Below are 17,029 nucleotides of genomic sequence, written 5' to 3'. Positions count from 1 at the left end.
AAAGCGTATCTGTTGGTGTCTGTCAACATCCACAGTGGCTTTCTTGGTAACGGCCCCCAACTGGAAACAGACCAATGGTCCGTCAACAGGTGCATGGAAAAAACAAATGCTGCTTTATCCCCACAATGGAATACAGCAAGAATCGAGAGAGAGCTGTTGCACGCAACAATGCTGATGACTCCACGGGCTTAGGAAAGCCAGCAGCCCGGGGGCTGAGGATGGACCCGGCAGGGGCGGCGGGCGCTGGAGCCCAGTGAGGCGGTCATCCCTGCAGAGTGGAGCCTGTGTCCTTATAACATGCCGCAAGGTCCTGAGACATCCCCCGCAATTGCATTTTCTCCCTCTCCCCCTCCACTCCTGCCCCCCTCTCCCACCGCTCTACAGGCCTCTGCCCTGGTCCCCGAACCCAGAAGGCTCCCATCGCAGGCTTCTGCACGGCTGCTCCTTCTGTCCAGGACACTGTTCCCTCAGATGTAAACACGGCTCAGACCCCTCGTCAGTCTTGCCTTCTGCTTGATTTCCTTTTTGGCACTTCCCTCCATCTGGTAAAAATTACATGTATACACACACAAACAGCAACATGGATGGCTCTCAGAATAATTACACTCCACGAAAGAAGTCAGATGAACGAGCCCTCCCGCGCGATTCCATTTGCACGAAATGATCTCATTTCCACGAATTCTAATCACCCGTCTCCTGCTTTCAGCATGCCATGGCCCCGAAACAACAGCCAGTGGCCCCAGGTAGCTAGAGAACCCTTGAAATGAGGCCAGTGAGACTGAGGAACGGAATTTGAAATGTTACTTTGTTTTAATTAATTTAAATTTAAAATAAAAATAAAACACCAGTGGCTTTGATGATGTGGGTGCAAATAGTAAAGGAAAATGCTTTTTTGATGTTCGGTGCCTGGAAGATGTCTAGGTCTCTGAGGCATCACTCGGGAGGGTCTGTCTGCCTCTCTAACTGCCGGCTTTTGGAAATCTAAGTACAGATCAGTGCTTCTGGTGGGGATTTGCAGCCACGGTGGGATGGGCTGCAGGTGTGGAAAACACAGTGGGTTTCAAAGTGTTTGTGCAGGGGGGAAATATCTCACCAATCATTTTTCCTGCGGATTAGAAGCCAAAACGATGACACTTGGGCTCAATGAGGTTAAATAAAACATTACACTTAAATTCATCTGTTTCTTTTTCCTTTATGTGTTTTATTAATGTGGCGACTAGGAGGTTTTGAATTCTGCATGTGGCTCAGCCAGTCTCTGGGCTCATCTCCATCCGTGGCTTCTAGAAGTTGGCCTGCTGGGCACCCGGCAGAAGGGATCATCTTCGGTTTGCTGAACGCGGGCGTCCGTCCATAGCAGCAGGGCACTCCCCCAGCCACAGTGAGAGCCTGGGCACCATGAGTCAGTTCCTGCCCTGGGAAGGGGAACTCGGGCATCTGCTTGGACCTTGGCATCATGGCTCTTCCCCAGACTCCCTTGGGCCAAGCGCCTTTCCCCCTGCCCGCCCCCGGCCGGGTGGGAAATGGTTTGCGTCATTTTGTACGCGAGGCCCGAGGGCATCTGAAGTTCAGATCTGCTGGAAGGAGCTCAGCCTGGGCCTTGTTCTCGCCATGAAACAGGAATCAATACGGCATTGATCTGAAGGTGCCTGCCTCCCTTTCCAAGTGCCTCTGAGCAGCAGGATCCAGCACCCGGCCTGGGGGAGCAGGGTCACAGAGCGGCCTCTACTCGGAGGACAGATTGTGCACGCTGGCTCCTGGGTTGGTTTTTGTTTTTTTTTTTCCAACATTAAAAAATATTATGGCCAAAAATACAGAACGTAAAATGTATCCCTTTCATTCTTTTTAGGTGTGCAGTTCAGTGCCACTAACCCCATTCATGTTGCCGTGCTACTGTCTAGAACTTGTGCATTTCCCCCCACATTCCCTGGCTCACTGGCTCTCGGCCTTGGGGAAGGGCAGGACTGGAGCTGGAGGGTCACGGGAGAAGGCAGGTGTCTCAGCCCCGGCTGGATTTCCTCTCTGCTTCTCTCTGGGGGCAAGACCTCAGGAAATGTTGCAACAGTCACGTAGGGTAATTCCAGGAGGCCTAATCAAGAGGCCCTTTGCAAAGATGTGGGTAGGCATGGGGAAATCCTGGGCGAAAAATGGAAATGTTCCCACCCTGGGCTGGAAAAGGGGAGGGAGAGTTCCAGAAACCCAGCAGCTGAGGGGGTATTGGAGAGGTGCCCCTGGGGGGAGGGGAACAGCCAGCCCCAGGGAGTCCGTGACCTAACTCCCCTGCAGGGCTCTGTGGGGGTTGCCATTTGGCTGAATCCATCCAAAAGGCAGAGAATGGCAGGCTGTGAGTGGTGTGGGTCAGCCTCAGGGCAGAGAGCTGGGGCAGGAAGGAGGAAAGAGATGGGCAAACAGAAGGAACTAGAACACAGGGCTGATTTGTTTCTTCATGTAGCAAACACCTGTCTGTCTTCATAGCATCTGTTCCTCCTTCGTCTGGCAACTGCCCTACTTTTCACCAGAGGCTCTGGCCTCTGCTCTCAGGCCAGAGATGATGCTCCGCCACCTCCAGAGACAATGATCTGGACGTAACACAAAATTCCCAGCAGCCACCTCGCCACTATGTGGCGCCTGTGAATGAAGCCAACACGGAGGACCAGAAAGAGAGTAGGGTGGGGAGAAGGGAGAGACTCAGACCTGGTGACAGGTCAGGCAAAGCTCCTGGATCCAGCTTTGCCTGAAGGTGAACCATTCCTGGAATTTTAGTTACTTGAGCTAAAAAAAGAAGAAAAAATCCCCTTTTTGCTTAAGCCAATTTGATTTGCATTGGCTTACAAGAAAGATTCCCAACATTATCATTTTTTTTCCCTTTATTTTCCCCCTTTCTCTTTCTTCTTCTTTTTTTAAGTTCAGCAAGAATGCTGAGCAAGCTGCAGATGTGGAGAGCACCAAGCTGTCTTCTGCCTCTGGTCTTTTGGGTCAGCATTATCTCAGCACAGAGCCGGCGATGGGCCTGGAAAGGGTGGGGTCCGTCAGGGCCTGTCCTGCCAAGCCGGGTGGGGCACAGTGAACGGAAAACCTGTTTGCCCGTTGCCTGGCGTCAGGTGTCCCAGGGGACAAGGTGTGGAGGCTGGTAGTGAGAACACTGGCTCTGGGTCTGATAGCTGGTCTGCTGCTTATTTAGCCATGCGGTCCCGAGCAAACCTTGTCACCTTGCAGGGCTCAGGGTCTGCCTTTGCAAAACGGGCTAACACAGGAAAGAAAGGCAACAATGCTGGCTGGCGCCAAGCTCTCTGTAAAGCCTGGACAGGCTGTGCACAGGGCTCTGGGCTAGAGTCCCTTGCTGAGAAAATGTGGTTGGTGATAATGTTCCTTCCTTATAGAAGTGTCATGGGGACTACGGGTTGCACCAGGCACGTGGGGAGAACATTCAGTACCCACCTGCTCTTTTACCCAAAGCTTGGTAGGCGGTGTTCATATTGGCAACTTTCACGATCTCTCATGATCTTGGCCATTGAAATCTCACTTAAGTTCCTCCTGATGCATCTGAAGACCATTTGGCTCTCACTTCCCGCCCAACATTAAATATTTAACCTCCAAGTGCCCTGGTTTCCTCACCTGCAAAATGGAGCATTAACGGTTCTTAGTTCATATGGGCTCTTCTCAGGATTAAATGAGGCCACACTCAGCGTAGCATGTGTCCCACGCATGCACAGGGCTCGACAAATATGGGCCCGTATCAATGACAGCCTTGTTCCCCCCAGCAAGATCTCAGGGGAGAAAGCCCGAGGCTCATGCCTTTCCAGTAGGCAGTGGGGCCCAGACAGCCACTTCCTTCACCTTGTGCTATAATTTTAAAGAAAACAATAAATTAAAAAATATATATGTACTTGTAGTTTTTTTTTTTTTAAGATTTTATTTATTTATTTGACAGAGAGAGACAGTGAAAGAGGGAACACAAGCAGGGGGATTGGAAGAGGGAGAAGCAGACTTCCCACCCAGCAGAGAGCCCGATGTGGGGCTCAATCCCAGGACCCCAGGATCATGACCTGAGCCGAAGGCAGACATTTAACGACTGAGCCACCCAGGTGGGAGGTTGGGGCACCTGGGTGTCTCAGTGGGTTAAAGCCTCTGCCTTCAGCTCAGGTCATGGTCCAAAGGTCCTGGGATTGAGCCCTGCATCAGGTTCTCTGCTCAGCAGGGAGCCTCTTCTCCTGCCCTGCCTGCCTCTCTGTCTACTTGTAATCTCTGTCTATCAAATAAATAAATAAAATATTAAAAAAAAAAAAGAGAGAAGGGAGATGATTGGAATTCCACCTGTTTTCAGCAGAAAAACATCAACTAGCCCCTCATGTTAGCACCTGTCCTTGTTCTAGCAACTTCCTGGCATTAACCAGCCCTGAAAGACCCATGGAAGTCTCATTCAATTCCTTGCTTGGTTCAAGAGGTCATGGGGGTCAGTGATGTTCCAGGCTTTGGTGTCCCCCAGCCTGATCCGAATCCCAGGCTGGCTGGGTCAACTGGGTAACCTTGGGCAAGGCACTAGAATAAGCCTCAGTGTCCTCATCTGGAAAATGGAGATCATTTTACCTACTCTGCAGTGTGAGCATATGCAGCAGCTCAGTTTTCCTCAAAAGACATTGGTGCTTCCCCACTTGCAGGACTTATCAGTGCTTTCAACATGCCCAGTGTGCAACTCTAAGCAGGGATGAGAACATGCAGCTTTCCATGGAATCCCCTTTTCAAAGGCACCTTTGTGCTTCAGGGCCTATACTGCATGCTCTGGATTGGTGATGAGGACTATGAAAATGGTCAGAGAGTGAGGTCTGCTGCGGCAATCACGCCACCGCTGACCTTTGCCCTCCAGCTGCAGTTGGGAGGGAAGAGCCATCCTGTGTGGCTGGAAAGAAGATAAAAACCCAGCAAGCAAGGAATTGTTTGATTAACCAAGCTTGTGAAAACACCTAGATAAAATAAACTTCTCCCACCTAGAGAAGAACGCATCATCAGGTCAAACAGAAGAGGAACCAGAAGACTAACACAGGTCCTTGAAATTCTTCTGGAAGAACGTCTTAAGAATGTGGAAATAGAGGGTTCGGTGCTGGGCATCTGCCAAAAGCAACAGAGTTGGACAAGTGTGCTGATAACTCAGTGTATTCATTACCCATCCTTGTGTAACAACAACGACAAAATTAGCAGCTTACAGTGACTCACATTCACAGTTTCTGTGGGTCAGGAGTCTGGACGTGGGTTAGCTGGTTCCTCTGTGGGACTCGTCCAGAGTCCCGACCACACGGTTGTCGGGTAGGGTGACCAACTGTTCTGGGCTGTATTGTGTCCCCTCCAAAATTCATATGTGCAAGTCTAAGCACCAGCCTCCAGAACAGAGAAATAAAGTTTCCTTGTTCAAGTGTTCTGTGGCATTTGTTACAGCAGCCCGAGCTGACTCATACACCAACCATCCCAGCTTGCAAGAAGTCAGAACTTTCAATTTTAAGACCAGGATGGTCCTAGGTAAGCCAGGGATTTCCAGGGATGTGGGGCAAATGGGAAAGAGTTGGCTATACCCTAGCTGCTGGGCTGAGGGCTCCTGGTTCTCGCTGACTTCCAGCTGGCAGCCACTGTCGGTTCTTTGCTGGTTGTGAGCTGGAGTCCCACCTTGGCTCTACACCGGGGCCTCCCACAGGGTTACTTGCTTTGCCAAAACCAGTATGGAGCCACAGGTCCCAGGGACACTCCAGGAGAGGTGCGAGTGCCAGCAGGTGGGGTCATGGGGACCACCCAAGAGCGTGTCAGCCACCCTTGCTGTCCAGATTTGCTTATGACTCTTCGAGATTGTTCAAGTAATAATAACAGTTAATGCCTTGTGGTGCCTACTATGTGCCTGCTGGGAGTTCTGAGGTCTCATTTAATCCTCTACCAGTGAGCGATGATTAGCTTTTGCTGCAGTAACAAATGACCCCCGAGATCCCAGTCTAACAGCGACAGTTTCTTTTTTGTCCCTGGTAGGTCAGCACAAATAGCTCTGCCCTCGGTAAACAGAGGAGTCAGCGTTTGAAGGGAAGTGAATTCAGTGAATCAAGATGCTTTAGGCACAGGATCTTAAAGCGACACAGACCACTTTCATTTGAGTCACAGGAACACATCTGCGCTCGAAAGGGTCAGGGAACGCAGTCCCATCGCGTGCTGGGGCTGAGAACGGGAAAGCCAGCAGCTGGCTTAGGCAACAGCCACTAATGACCAGCCTGCCTCCTGCACAGCTGTTATGAATAGGTACAATTACTAGGCGCATTTTTCAGAGGCGGAAGTTGAGGCTCAGAGAGGTTAGGGAACTTGCTCAAGGACATACAGCATTTAAGCAGCGAAGCAAGGACATCATCCCACGTCCTCGAGAAAACCGTCACATTTCTCATTCACTCCGGGTCCGTCTAGGGGGTCCTCTGGGGTGTCCCCTCATGGGCATGCACACCCCCACCCCCCAGACTGCATGCAAGGTTTGGAGCACGTGGGGTTGTGTGAGGGCCCGTGGGAGGGCGCTTCCAGCCGCCCCTTGTTCCTTCTGCACTCAGCTGAGATCACTGTGATTTCCTGCTACTTTGTAATAATTTATGGGAAATCTAATGTGCCCGCCGCTGCATGAGCTCATCCCGAATCCCCTTCTATTGTCTGAGCCTCATACCGGGAGACGTCCTCTGAGGCCCTGGTATCATCACTCGCTGATTTATGGCACCAGCTTCCAGCTTCCCCGCCAATCGAGGCCGACCCAGTTGGAGGCTTGCCGTGCTCAGGAGAGACGGCAGAGAAAGATCTGGTCGGTTTGTTTTATCCCCAGAGGAGAACAAACCTGAGGAGGGAAGATTTTCAGGAGGCTCAAACTAGACAGCGCTTTCCATTTCCTGCTGCTGTGTCCTTACAGAAAAACCTGGCTGGGTTACAGATGGCTCACTGGCCCAAGATGACTGTGTTTAAAACCTCAGACATGCCCCCTCCAGCCACCTCCCTGTCTCTGGGAATGCTAACTTCACCTCCAGTCGCCGGACTAAAAACCTTGGAGTCCTCCCTGACTCTTTTTTTTTTCTTTTAAATATTTTTATTTATTTATCAGAGAGAGAGAGAGAGAACAAGCACAAGCAGGCAGAGGGGCAGAGGCAGAGAGAGAGAAGCAGGCTCCCCACCAAGCAAGGAGCCCGATGTGGGACTTTATCCCAGGACCCTGGGATCATGACCGGAGCCTAAGGCAGTGCCTTAACTGACTGAGCCACCCAGGCATCCCCTTCCTGACTCCCCTTGTTCTCATGCCCAATAACCACTTCATTAGGAAACCCTGTTGTTTTTATCTTCAGAATAGATCCAGAGTCTGACCACTTTCCACCACGTCCACTGCCCACACCCTAGTTAGCACCCCTGTCATTTCTCTTGCTTGGACTGGTGCAGTAGCCTTTTTCCCAGAGTCCTGGCAGAGACCTTGGCCCCTGTGGGTCTAATGCCCACATGACAGCCAGAGGGATCCTGTAAGAATCCTAGTCACGACTGGTTGCTCTCCTGTTCAGAAACCTCCCGTGGCTCGCACCTGCCTCAGGGCAAGAAAGTTCTGGCTGTGGGCTCAGAGGTCTGCAGGCTCCACCCCTCCTTCCCATTCTGTCTTTACCTCCCAGTGCTGACCCCTTGGCTTGCTTAGCATCAGCCAAACCATCTCCTTATAGTTCCTGACACTTGTCAGGCACATGCCAGCCTCCGGGCCTTGGCACTGGCTGTGCCCTCCTCCCTCGGATTCTTGTGGCTCTTTCTCTCACCTCTTTTAGAAACTTGCGGCACCTCCTGGCATTCCCTGCTCCTGCCCTGGTTTGTTTTCTGGTCTTAGCACTTACCAGTATCTGACATATATATCTGATATGTATTTTAAAAATATCCATCTAAAATATCTATCGAAAATATTTATATTTTATTGCATGTCTCCCTCTGCGACTTGAATGCTAGCATCTCCAGGACATGGAATCTTCCATCTTGCTCAGTGCTGTATCCCTTGTACCTAGAACAGCAGGTACCTTGGAGCAGGTACATAGTAGGTGCTCACTAAACTTTCACTGAGTGTGTGCATTCAGAGGTGAGTTAAGCACTTACTGAGGGCGCTCTGGGGTCACAGCAGAAAGCTAGCCCGCTGTATACACTCCAGTGATGGAGGTTGGGCTCATCCACAGAACAGGGGTGCCCATGGTACTCCCCCCACCCCTATCACTAGGAGGATTAGCAGAATGGGTGTTTGCAGAGCACCTGTAAGCAACCATCAGCCAGTGTTCCCTTGTGCATTTGAACTAGTGGGAGGGAACCAGGAAAGGACATCCGCTCCATCTTTCCGGAAGCAGGAGTCTTGCCGGGGCTCAGCCTTAAAGCAGAAACCTCTAAGAGTTGCTTTGAGCTGCGCTTGACTTGTTAACAAAACCATGCATTGTTCCCTTCTGTCGGTATCGAGGTTGACAGCTATTAGCTTCGATTTTACCTTTGTCTTCTCTATTCTGGAGGCAGCGTGTTCTCTTTTTAAGGTCTCAGACATTGTCTCCAGCCCTGGGAGCTGGCAGGCTCTGATTGCCATGCCCGTGGGGCCAGCGGCTGCCAGGACCCGTTGGAGCACACCCCCGCCCCCTGCCCTCCCCACCCCGCGCCTCTCCCACCTCCCTCCCCAGACCTCTTCCCTTCTGCAAGCAGTCCCCCTCCCCTTCCTAGCAGGGTCTTTGCACCTGCTGAGCCCGCCTCCCAGGATGCTTTTCCCTTTGCTCTTCACAAGGATGTTCTCTGTTGCCCTTTCTCACCTCTCAGCTCCTTCCTTACTTCCCCAGGGGAAGCCTTCCCTCATTCCCCCCCTCCACCCCGAGGCTAGATCAGCCCCCTCATTCCGGGGGCCCAGCGCAAAGTGCCTCTTGTTTGGAGCACTAATCACAGCTGACATTCACGCACACGGTACATTGTTTCGCGTCCTCCTCCTACGCGCCCTGCGCAGTCTACCGGGGCAGTGACTTCTCCGCTTTCGTTCCCGATTGTTTCTCCGGCACACAGTGTTGGTTGCACAGTGCCGGCTGGCAGGCACTCAGTAAATATTTGTGGAATGTAGGAACAAGCGGCCCACACTTGGCGTCTAGTAAACAATGGCTTCTTCAAGCAAATAGCACAGCCTGGCGCAGAGCGCGCGCGGGCCACATTGCCACACCGGCTCCCCTCCTCCGCCCTCCCCCCCCCCACCCCCCGCACCGTCTTCACGCCTTTACAGCTCCTCCCACTCTGGGGGCGGGGCTTGCTCTCCAGGGCCTTTGACTTTGGCTTTAGCCACGTGCCAGGTGTCCCGTGGTCCCCAGAGACCTTGCGAGAGAGAGGGAGAGACAGACATAGAGACAGCGAGTTTTCTCTCTCTCTCTCTCTCTCTCTCTCTCGCTCGCTCGCTCTCGCTCTCTCGCCCCTCCTCCAAGGCCACTAGGAGTGCCTGCTGAGCTGCAGCTGGTCCCAGAGGGAGGGTGACAGAGCTGGGAGGCTGGGAGGCCCCCACCAGCCCCCCTGTGGCTCCACAGTCCCAGCCAGGTGAAGTCAACAGAGTCCGCCACGTGAGCCAGCCCAGGCTCCCAGACGCACAGGCTAGGTCCCTGCTTACTCTTTGTGCGCGGGGCTGGTGTGGCTGTGTGTTACCCAGTGTATAGGGGTGTTCAGCAGATATCTGTTGAATGTTTGAACATGCAACCAGAGAGTTGGGAAAGGCATCCAAATGAAGCCCCGGACACCGCCCCTGGCACACAGTAGGTGCTACATATATGCTGTTCCCTTCTCCCTGCTTCTTCCTCACAACAGTGGTGGCTCACCGAGGCTCGTATGTTTGGACATCGTGGCAACCCTTATGTGGTCCGCACTCCACTGTCGTGATGGGTCACTCCACTGTCGCGATAGGTCACCCCAATCCACCAGCCATCCCACAGCTGTCTGTGGTCACACAGGGCCTTGTCATTCTCACATTCTATCCTGGCAAAGTCTCCTGTCCCTGAGGCGAAGGGGCCCGTGTCCAGGGAAAGCCACGCCACAGCAACGGCCACAGATGGCTGCCCTCTCTCTGTGCGAAGCTGGATGCTCTCTCCATCTGACTTGGTTCCTGCTAGTCACTATAAATAGTCAGATAAGATCCCTCCTCCCCTTTCACGTGCAAAAGCCGTAATTATTTCAGTGCCATTCCCTGTCACCAGCCCTTCCAGAAGACACAATTAGTGCTGTCTGGGGACCCAATCGTTCATGTTTGTACACACTGATTATTTCAGTAGAGAGGGTGGAGAGGGAACCTGGAGCCGTGCGGGGCTCTGAGACACCTCTGCTCAGCCTCCGCAGTGGGGAAGTGGGACTTTGCGCACCAAGCTGGGCTCTGTGCTTCCGTCCTCCTTCCCGCCAGGTGCGGTGAGCCTGGCGGCTTCCAGGGCTCTTGAGCTTAGGGTCCAGGTCAGCTAGGCACGACTGTGGATTTCACTAGACGCGGTGGGCTTCCAGCGAGCCAGGCCAGGGGCCAGAGGCCCTTTCCTGCTCCAGTGCCTGTCCCTGGCCATTGTGCTCAAACCAGATTTTCCAGAGTTTTCTGAAGGACTGCTGGCAGCCTGGTACCTGTGCTCAAACCAGATTTTCCAGAGTTTTCTGAAGGACTGCTGGCAGCCTGGTACCTGTGGGTGCCGTTATCACCTCACTTAGACAGCCAGGCCAGCCTGCCCTTTGTAAAGAAAGGGACAGGAATGGGACACCTGGGTGGATCAGTTGGTTAAGCATCTGCCTTTGGCTCAGGTCATGATTCCAGGGTCCTGGGATTGAGTCCTGCGTTGGGGTCTCTGCTCAACAGGGAGCCTGCTTCTCCCTTTGCCTCTGCTCGTGCTGTCTCTCTCTCTGACAAATAAATAAGTAAATAAATAAATAGGCAAGAAGGCAGGATGCCACTCGCTGTGGGTCTGTGCCCCAAGTGGCCCCCTGCACCCTCGGTCAGGCACAACCTCGGCCAAGGCAGGACATTTCTCTGCACTGAGTCCCTGTTTCTCTGAAATAAGACGTTTCAACTACTATTCATCAAAGATGCTGATGCCCACGGGCTCCCATCCAGGGCTCACTTCTCAGCGAGGCCTTCTGATCAGTTTATTTTAAAACTGCAGCACTCCTGACTTAGGTCATGTTTCCCAGAAGTGGAGCCTGAGACAAGGATTCTTACCGGGGTGATTTACTGGGGAAGAAGAGGCAGGCTTGAGCCCAGGAAAAGCCAAGTAAGCAGGTGGTTTCCGCTGATGACCAGCCTCAGCCCGGTCCCACGCAGGGCTCTGGGCTCCTGCGGACACACCCCAGCGTCGGACCCTTTTCAGCCAACGGGTCGACATCGATGTGTGTACGTGTTACAGCACGGGATTTTTTTGCTCTATTTTTTATTGCAGTAAAATATACACACTGTAGACTGAATGTTTGTTTCCTCTACAACATTCACATGTGGGAATTCCACAATACTTGCCCTTTGGCGTCGGGCTTACCTAGTTGTGTTTTTGAGGTTCATATAGGATGAGTCAGCACGAGGTTCCTCCCCTCCCCCACTCTCTCCATGTATTTTATTTATTTTTAAAGAAGATTATTTATATATTTATTTTTGCAAGAGAGAGGGAGAGAGTGAGTGCGCGTGTGTGCCCAGGATCTTGAGATGGGGGGGCGGTAAGGGGGAGGGCAGAGGAGGAAGCGCTCCCACTGAGTGGGGAGCCCAGCGCAGGTCTCAGTCCTGGGACCCTGGGATCATGACCAGAGCCAAAGGCAGAGGCTTAACCGACTGAGCCTCCCAGGGGCCCCCATAAATATTTTAAAAAGACTTGAATTTCTAGTTCTGGATTCACAGCACCTTCACTCCTTTTTTTTGGCCGAGCCACATTCTGTTGTGTATATAACCCTCATTTTGTTTATCCATTCTTCCCTTGACAGACACTTGGGCTTCTCCCACATTTTGGCTCCTGTGGACTGGGACGCCATGAACAGGGGTGTGCAAATGTCTGTTCATATTCCTGTTTAGGGGGCCCAGGCTTCTGTCCCCGCTGCCTACCATGTCAGTAAGTTGGGGCCCCCTGCAAGGGGGGGTGCACCCAAGGGAGTAACTTGGGCTTGGGTGAAGGCCAGTCCTTGGAGAATGATACAACTGAGCCCCTCACAGCCAACGCTCATGGCAGCCAAGCAAGGGAGCGTGGCCAGGAAAGGGAATTGGGTTTGGGGTCTCAGGGGTATCTCCTGCACTTCCCACACTTCTCACCTGCCTCTTTGGCCTTCCGAGGACTTACCACCTTGATATCTGCAGGAAGGCACTTACTTCCTTGTTATGCGGCTCCCCTCTCTAGAAAGTGACGTCAGGAGCCCGGCACTGCGTCTGTTTTGCTCCTGATGGGTACTAGGGCTCCGTAAGTGTGTGACAGATGAACGGGTGACACGTGCTGAGCCCTGTGTCACGCACTGTACGCACACGATCTCTTAGAATCCTCACAGTGAGTCTGGGATGTAGGCATTGTGATGATCCCTCTTTCACAGAAGGGGAAACTGAGGCTGGGGATGTTCAGTGAATTCCCCACGGTCTCAAGCCATAGGAGCACACGCTGGTCTCACACCCACCTCAACGAGAGTGCTCTGCCACGCTGAGGGAGCCCAAACTAAGAATTTTAAAATATTTCACTGAGGAAAGTTACCCAGAAGGTGCGCAGATCTTCAGTGCGTAGTCTGATGGCTTCTGACACATTTACACGACTGTCATTAGCACCTTGATCAAAAGGTGGAAGGTTTCAACCAATGGGAAGGTTCTCCAGGACCCCTCTCACCACAGATCCCTTCTACCTGTCTGGAACCACCACGCTGGCTTCATTTGCATAACACTGAGAGCCCCTCCCGTTCATGGAAGGCAACAGTTTGTTCTTTGTTGTTTCTGTGTGGTTTTCCGTGGCATGACTAGATCGCAGTTGGTTTGTCATCCTGGTGCTGATGGACCTCTGGGCTCTTTTCCTTTTCTGGCAATTTCAGGTAAAGCTGTTGTGGGTGGTCTTGGCTATGTCTGCCAGTGAAGGTTTGATTTGCTTCTCTTGGGAGAATATCTGGGAGCGGGAGGGCTGGGTCATAGACTAGGCACGGAGCCCTGACGGTTTTCTAATGTCGTGGTACCAGGTTTCACCGCCACCTGCTTTATGCTGCCCCATAGCTGTATGCTCACTAGGCACTGCCACCCGCAGGTACCCACGTTTGATGTAACATGGCACCCAAACATTGTTCCGATGTGTACATGTCCAAGCAGGGTCCAATCGGGAAAGCAGAAACCACTCTGGGTGTTTCAACAGAAGGAACTGAACGTGGGGAATTGGTTGCAGAGGTGATGGAGAAGCCGAGAAGCCTGGAGTCGGCCCGGTGATGGGCGAAGGCAGGAAGCCGCTGCCAGTGAGAGACCAGAGGGACGAATGGAGGAGGCAGTGGTACCAGAACCGGGGGCGAGGGTCCCCCCAAGGGAAGCAGAGCTTCAGCAGAGCGTTTTGGCAGGAGCTGGAGGTGCAGAAAAGACGGAGAGATGGAGGAAACCACCCCGGGAGAGAGAGATGGAGAGATACCTGGGGTCCTCGCTTAGTCCCACCCTCCAATTCCAACGGGCACCTCCCATTGGCTGACCCCGGGTGGAAGCCAGCTGATTGGACAGCCCAGCAAATGAGGACGGGGGCTCAGGTGAGCAGGCACGGGAGACCCTGGCGGTGTAGCACGTCTTTGGGATGCTCCACGGCTTACCTTATGGGCGATTTAAGAGACTTTTAAGGATAATTTTGGTTATCTTAAATTTCTTTTAACTTCATAGTTCAGTTTAGAACTGAATCCACCAATAGAGTCTCTACTGGTATTCAAAGTCAGGCTTGTTAGGGAGCTCACTCTTTGGCCAGGTGTCAGCTGGTCTCCTGTGACAGTCCCCGCCCAAGATGCCTGAAAAAGCAGCGAGCTACGCTCTTTTCACAGGAGGACTGAAGGGTCCTGCCGAGGTGTCTGGGCTGAAAGCAGTCAGCCTAGGTTTACTTCTTGCCTCCCCTTGGACAGCTTTGTGACCTTGGCCAAGTTTCTCAACCTCTCTGAGCTCTCACTGTGAATGGTTGTGGTATGTTGTGGAGATGAAATGGGATAGTCTGCATAAAACTCTTAGAACAGGGCACCTGGGTGGCTCAGTCAGTTAAGTGTCTGTCTTGGGCTCAGGTCATGATCCTGGAGTCCTGGGATGGAGTACCACATTGGGGTCCCTAGGGAGCCTGTTTCTCCCTCTGTCCCTGCTCCTTCCCCTGCTCATTCTCTGTCTCTCAAATAAATAAAATCTTTTTTTAAAAAAACCATCTATTTATTTATTTATTTGAAATAAAAGGAATGAGAGAGAGAGCATAAGAGGGGAGAGGGTCAGAGGGAGAAGTAGACTCCCTGCTGAGCAGGGATCCCAATGTAGGACTTGATCCTGGGACTCCAGGATCATAATCTAAGCTGAAGGCAGTAACCCAACCGACTGAACCACCCAGGCTCCATCAAATAAATAAAATCATATATATATATATATATATATATATATATATATATATATCATGTATAATCATATATATATCATACATGATTTAGGTATATATTTATGATCATATATATTATATAAATATATATTTATATAATATTATAGATAAATAAATATAAATACTATATATAATATAAATACATATTTATATAATATATATGTGTATATGTGTGTGTGTGTGTATCTCTTAGAACAGACCCCCCCCATATAGTAAACACTCAGTAAATGCTTGTCCGCTTTTCTTTTACATGCAGGGGTTGGTGCCCTCAGTGTGTGAGCCCGGGCTCACAGCTTTAAGGATGAGGATATCTGGCATCAACTAAAGGAACCCACACAAAATGGACAACTAGCTTCAAAATCTTCCTGCAGAGCAGTGGCAGATGGAAGATAATTCTAGTAACACAAGAGCAGGTGAGCTGCAAGAAAACAGCTGAATAATATAGAAGTTCATGTGCATAATTTTTTTTGAAGATTTTATTTATTTATTTGACAGACAGAGATCATAAGTAGGCAGAGAGGCAGGCAGAGAGAGAGGAGGAAGCAGGCTCCCTGCTGAGCAGAGAGCCCTATTTGGGGCTCAATCCAAGGACCCTGAGATCATGACCTGAGCTGAAGGCAGAGGCTTTAACCCATTGAGCCACCCAGGCATCCCTCATGTGCATAATTTACAACTTAAGAGATATTCATATCGTGGGGGTTGGTGCTCAACATTTTTTTTGTTGTCACGGGGTACAGCCAAAAGTGTGGGGACCACTCTGGTTTGGCTGACCTTCAAGGAGCACGGGGTCACAGAAGCCAGACCTTGGGGGAGTGGTTAGAGTGTATTCCTGACTGCTAGCATACCTTTAGTCATGCACTGATGGATTTTTGCTGGCACGCGGCTCAGTTTTTAAAAAAAAATTTTTTTTTGAATAGCTACATATCTATCGTAATGCGTATGGGAGAAAAATAAAATAGCACATATGTCTTTGGGCAATATTGGCAGAAAAACATCTCCCCAAAGACCCACAGAGTCCCCGTGGGTCCAGTATTTGCACATAAATTCTTGTGAAGTGTGGCTGCAGCTCTAGGGGAGCACGTATTCAGAGAAATGAACTTAGTGGGAATAAGAAAGTGGTTTTTATGACTGCCTATTGTTTATGGAGACGTTCTGTGTAAGAGAAGCAGGAGACACTCCCAGGAGCGATGCCCGCCCACTCCAGGTTTGGAAGCTGGGCGGGAGGGAGGGGTAGAGGATGCTGGGTGTGTTTGTGGGAGGAGGAGGGTTTTAGCTTGGTGTGCAACCTTTTATTTCTGTAAAAAGAGAGATCTGAAGCAAATTTGGCAAAATGTTAATATGTGTTTAATCCTAGCAGTTGGAGATATACAATCTGTTACATTATTGACTTTACCCTTTGTGTGTTGGAAATAGTTTTATTTCCGAGACATGAGGAAAGTGAGTTTGGAGTAGGGAGGGTGTAATAACTGTTGGAGTCTGGTTTGTTACTTGAAATATTTTTCCCCAAGTGGGGAATACCAGACATGTTAGAAGGATCTGAATCACACTGTATGTACACATGTTTGAAATACACAAGCATAGTGGAGTCCCTCTGTCACCACCTCTGTGATCAGTGCTAAGGCTTCAGGAACATCCTCAAAAAAGATCACCTCCTTGCAACAAAAACAAGGCCACCGGGAGGCTATCCCAACCTCCCTTGAAAACCAGTGACTTTACTACCGTTATGAGTTAGGAAAATATTTGACAGCGAACCCCTGTAATGGGGACTTAAAAAAAGAAGAAGAAGAAGAAGAAGAAAAAGAAGGAGGAGGAGGAGGAGGAGGAGGAGGAGGAGGAGGAGGAGAAGAAGAAGAAGTTTACTTCTCAGAGGTTAACAAAATCAGGAGGAAGTCATGGCTTCCCTCTTGAGGTCTAAGAGGGCTGCTGTTGCTCCAGCCATCTCATCTGAATTCCAACCAGCAGAAAAGAGCAAGTCTAGAAGTTGGCCATTTCTCCTCCCTGTAAGGATATTCTCCAGACACTGACCATACCACTTCCACTTACATCTCAGTGGCCAATGCTGTGGGGTTTGGCCATACCCATCTTCAAGGGAGCCTGGAAAATGTCCTCTATTCCCACCAACTGTGTGCCCAGCTAAAAGTCAGGGCTTCTCTTACTAAGGAAGAGGGGCCATTAGATACTGGGGAACAGCTAGAGTGCTCTCTGCCATCGGGCAGTGGGGGTGGGAGGCCTGCTTCCCGAGGAAGGGTCCTGGGCCCCTGCCCTGTCACAGCCTCATCTAGCCCGGAGCTCAGGTAGGGACCTGGAGGGACCTGGCAACCCCGTTTTGCCCACCACACGGTTCTTTGCCAAGTTCTTTGGTTGGCTCTAATGCTGGGATTTTGCTCCCTCACCCAGGGCATATGGAGAAAATTCAGGGATCTTTCAATAGAAACGAAGGAATT

Source organism: Neovison vison, chromosome 3 (genome assembly GCF_020171115.1).
Source record: "Neovison vison isolate M4711 chromosome 3, ASM_NN_V1, whole genome shotgun sequence".
Lineage (NCBI taxonomy): Eukaryota > Metazoa > Chordata > Mammalia > Carnivora > Mustelidae > Neogale > Neogale vison.
This window is presented reverse-complemented; position numbering follows the sequence as displayed.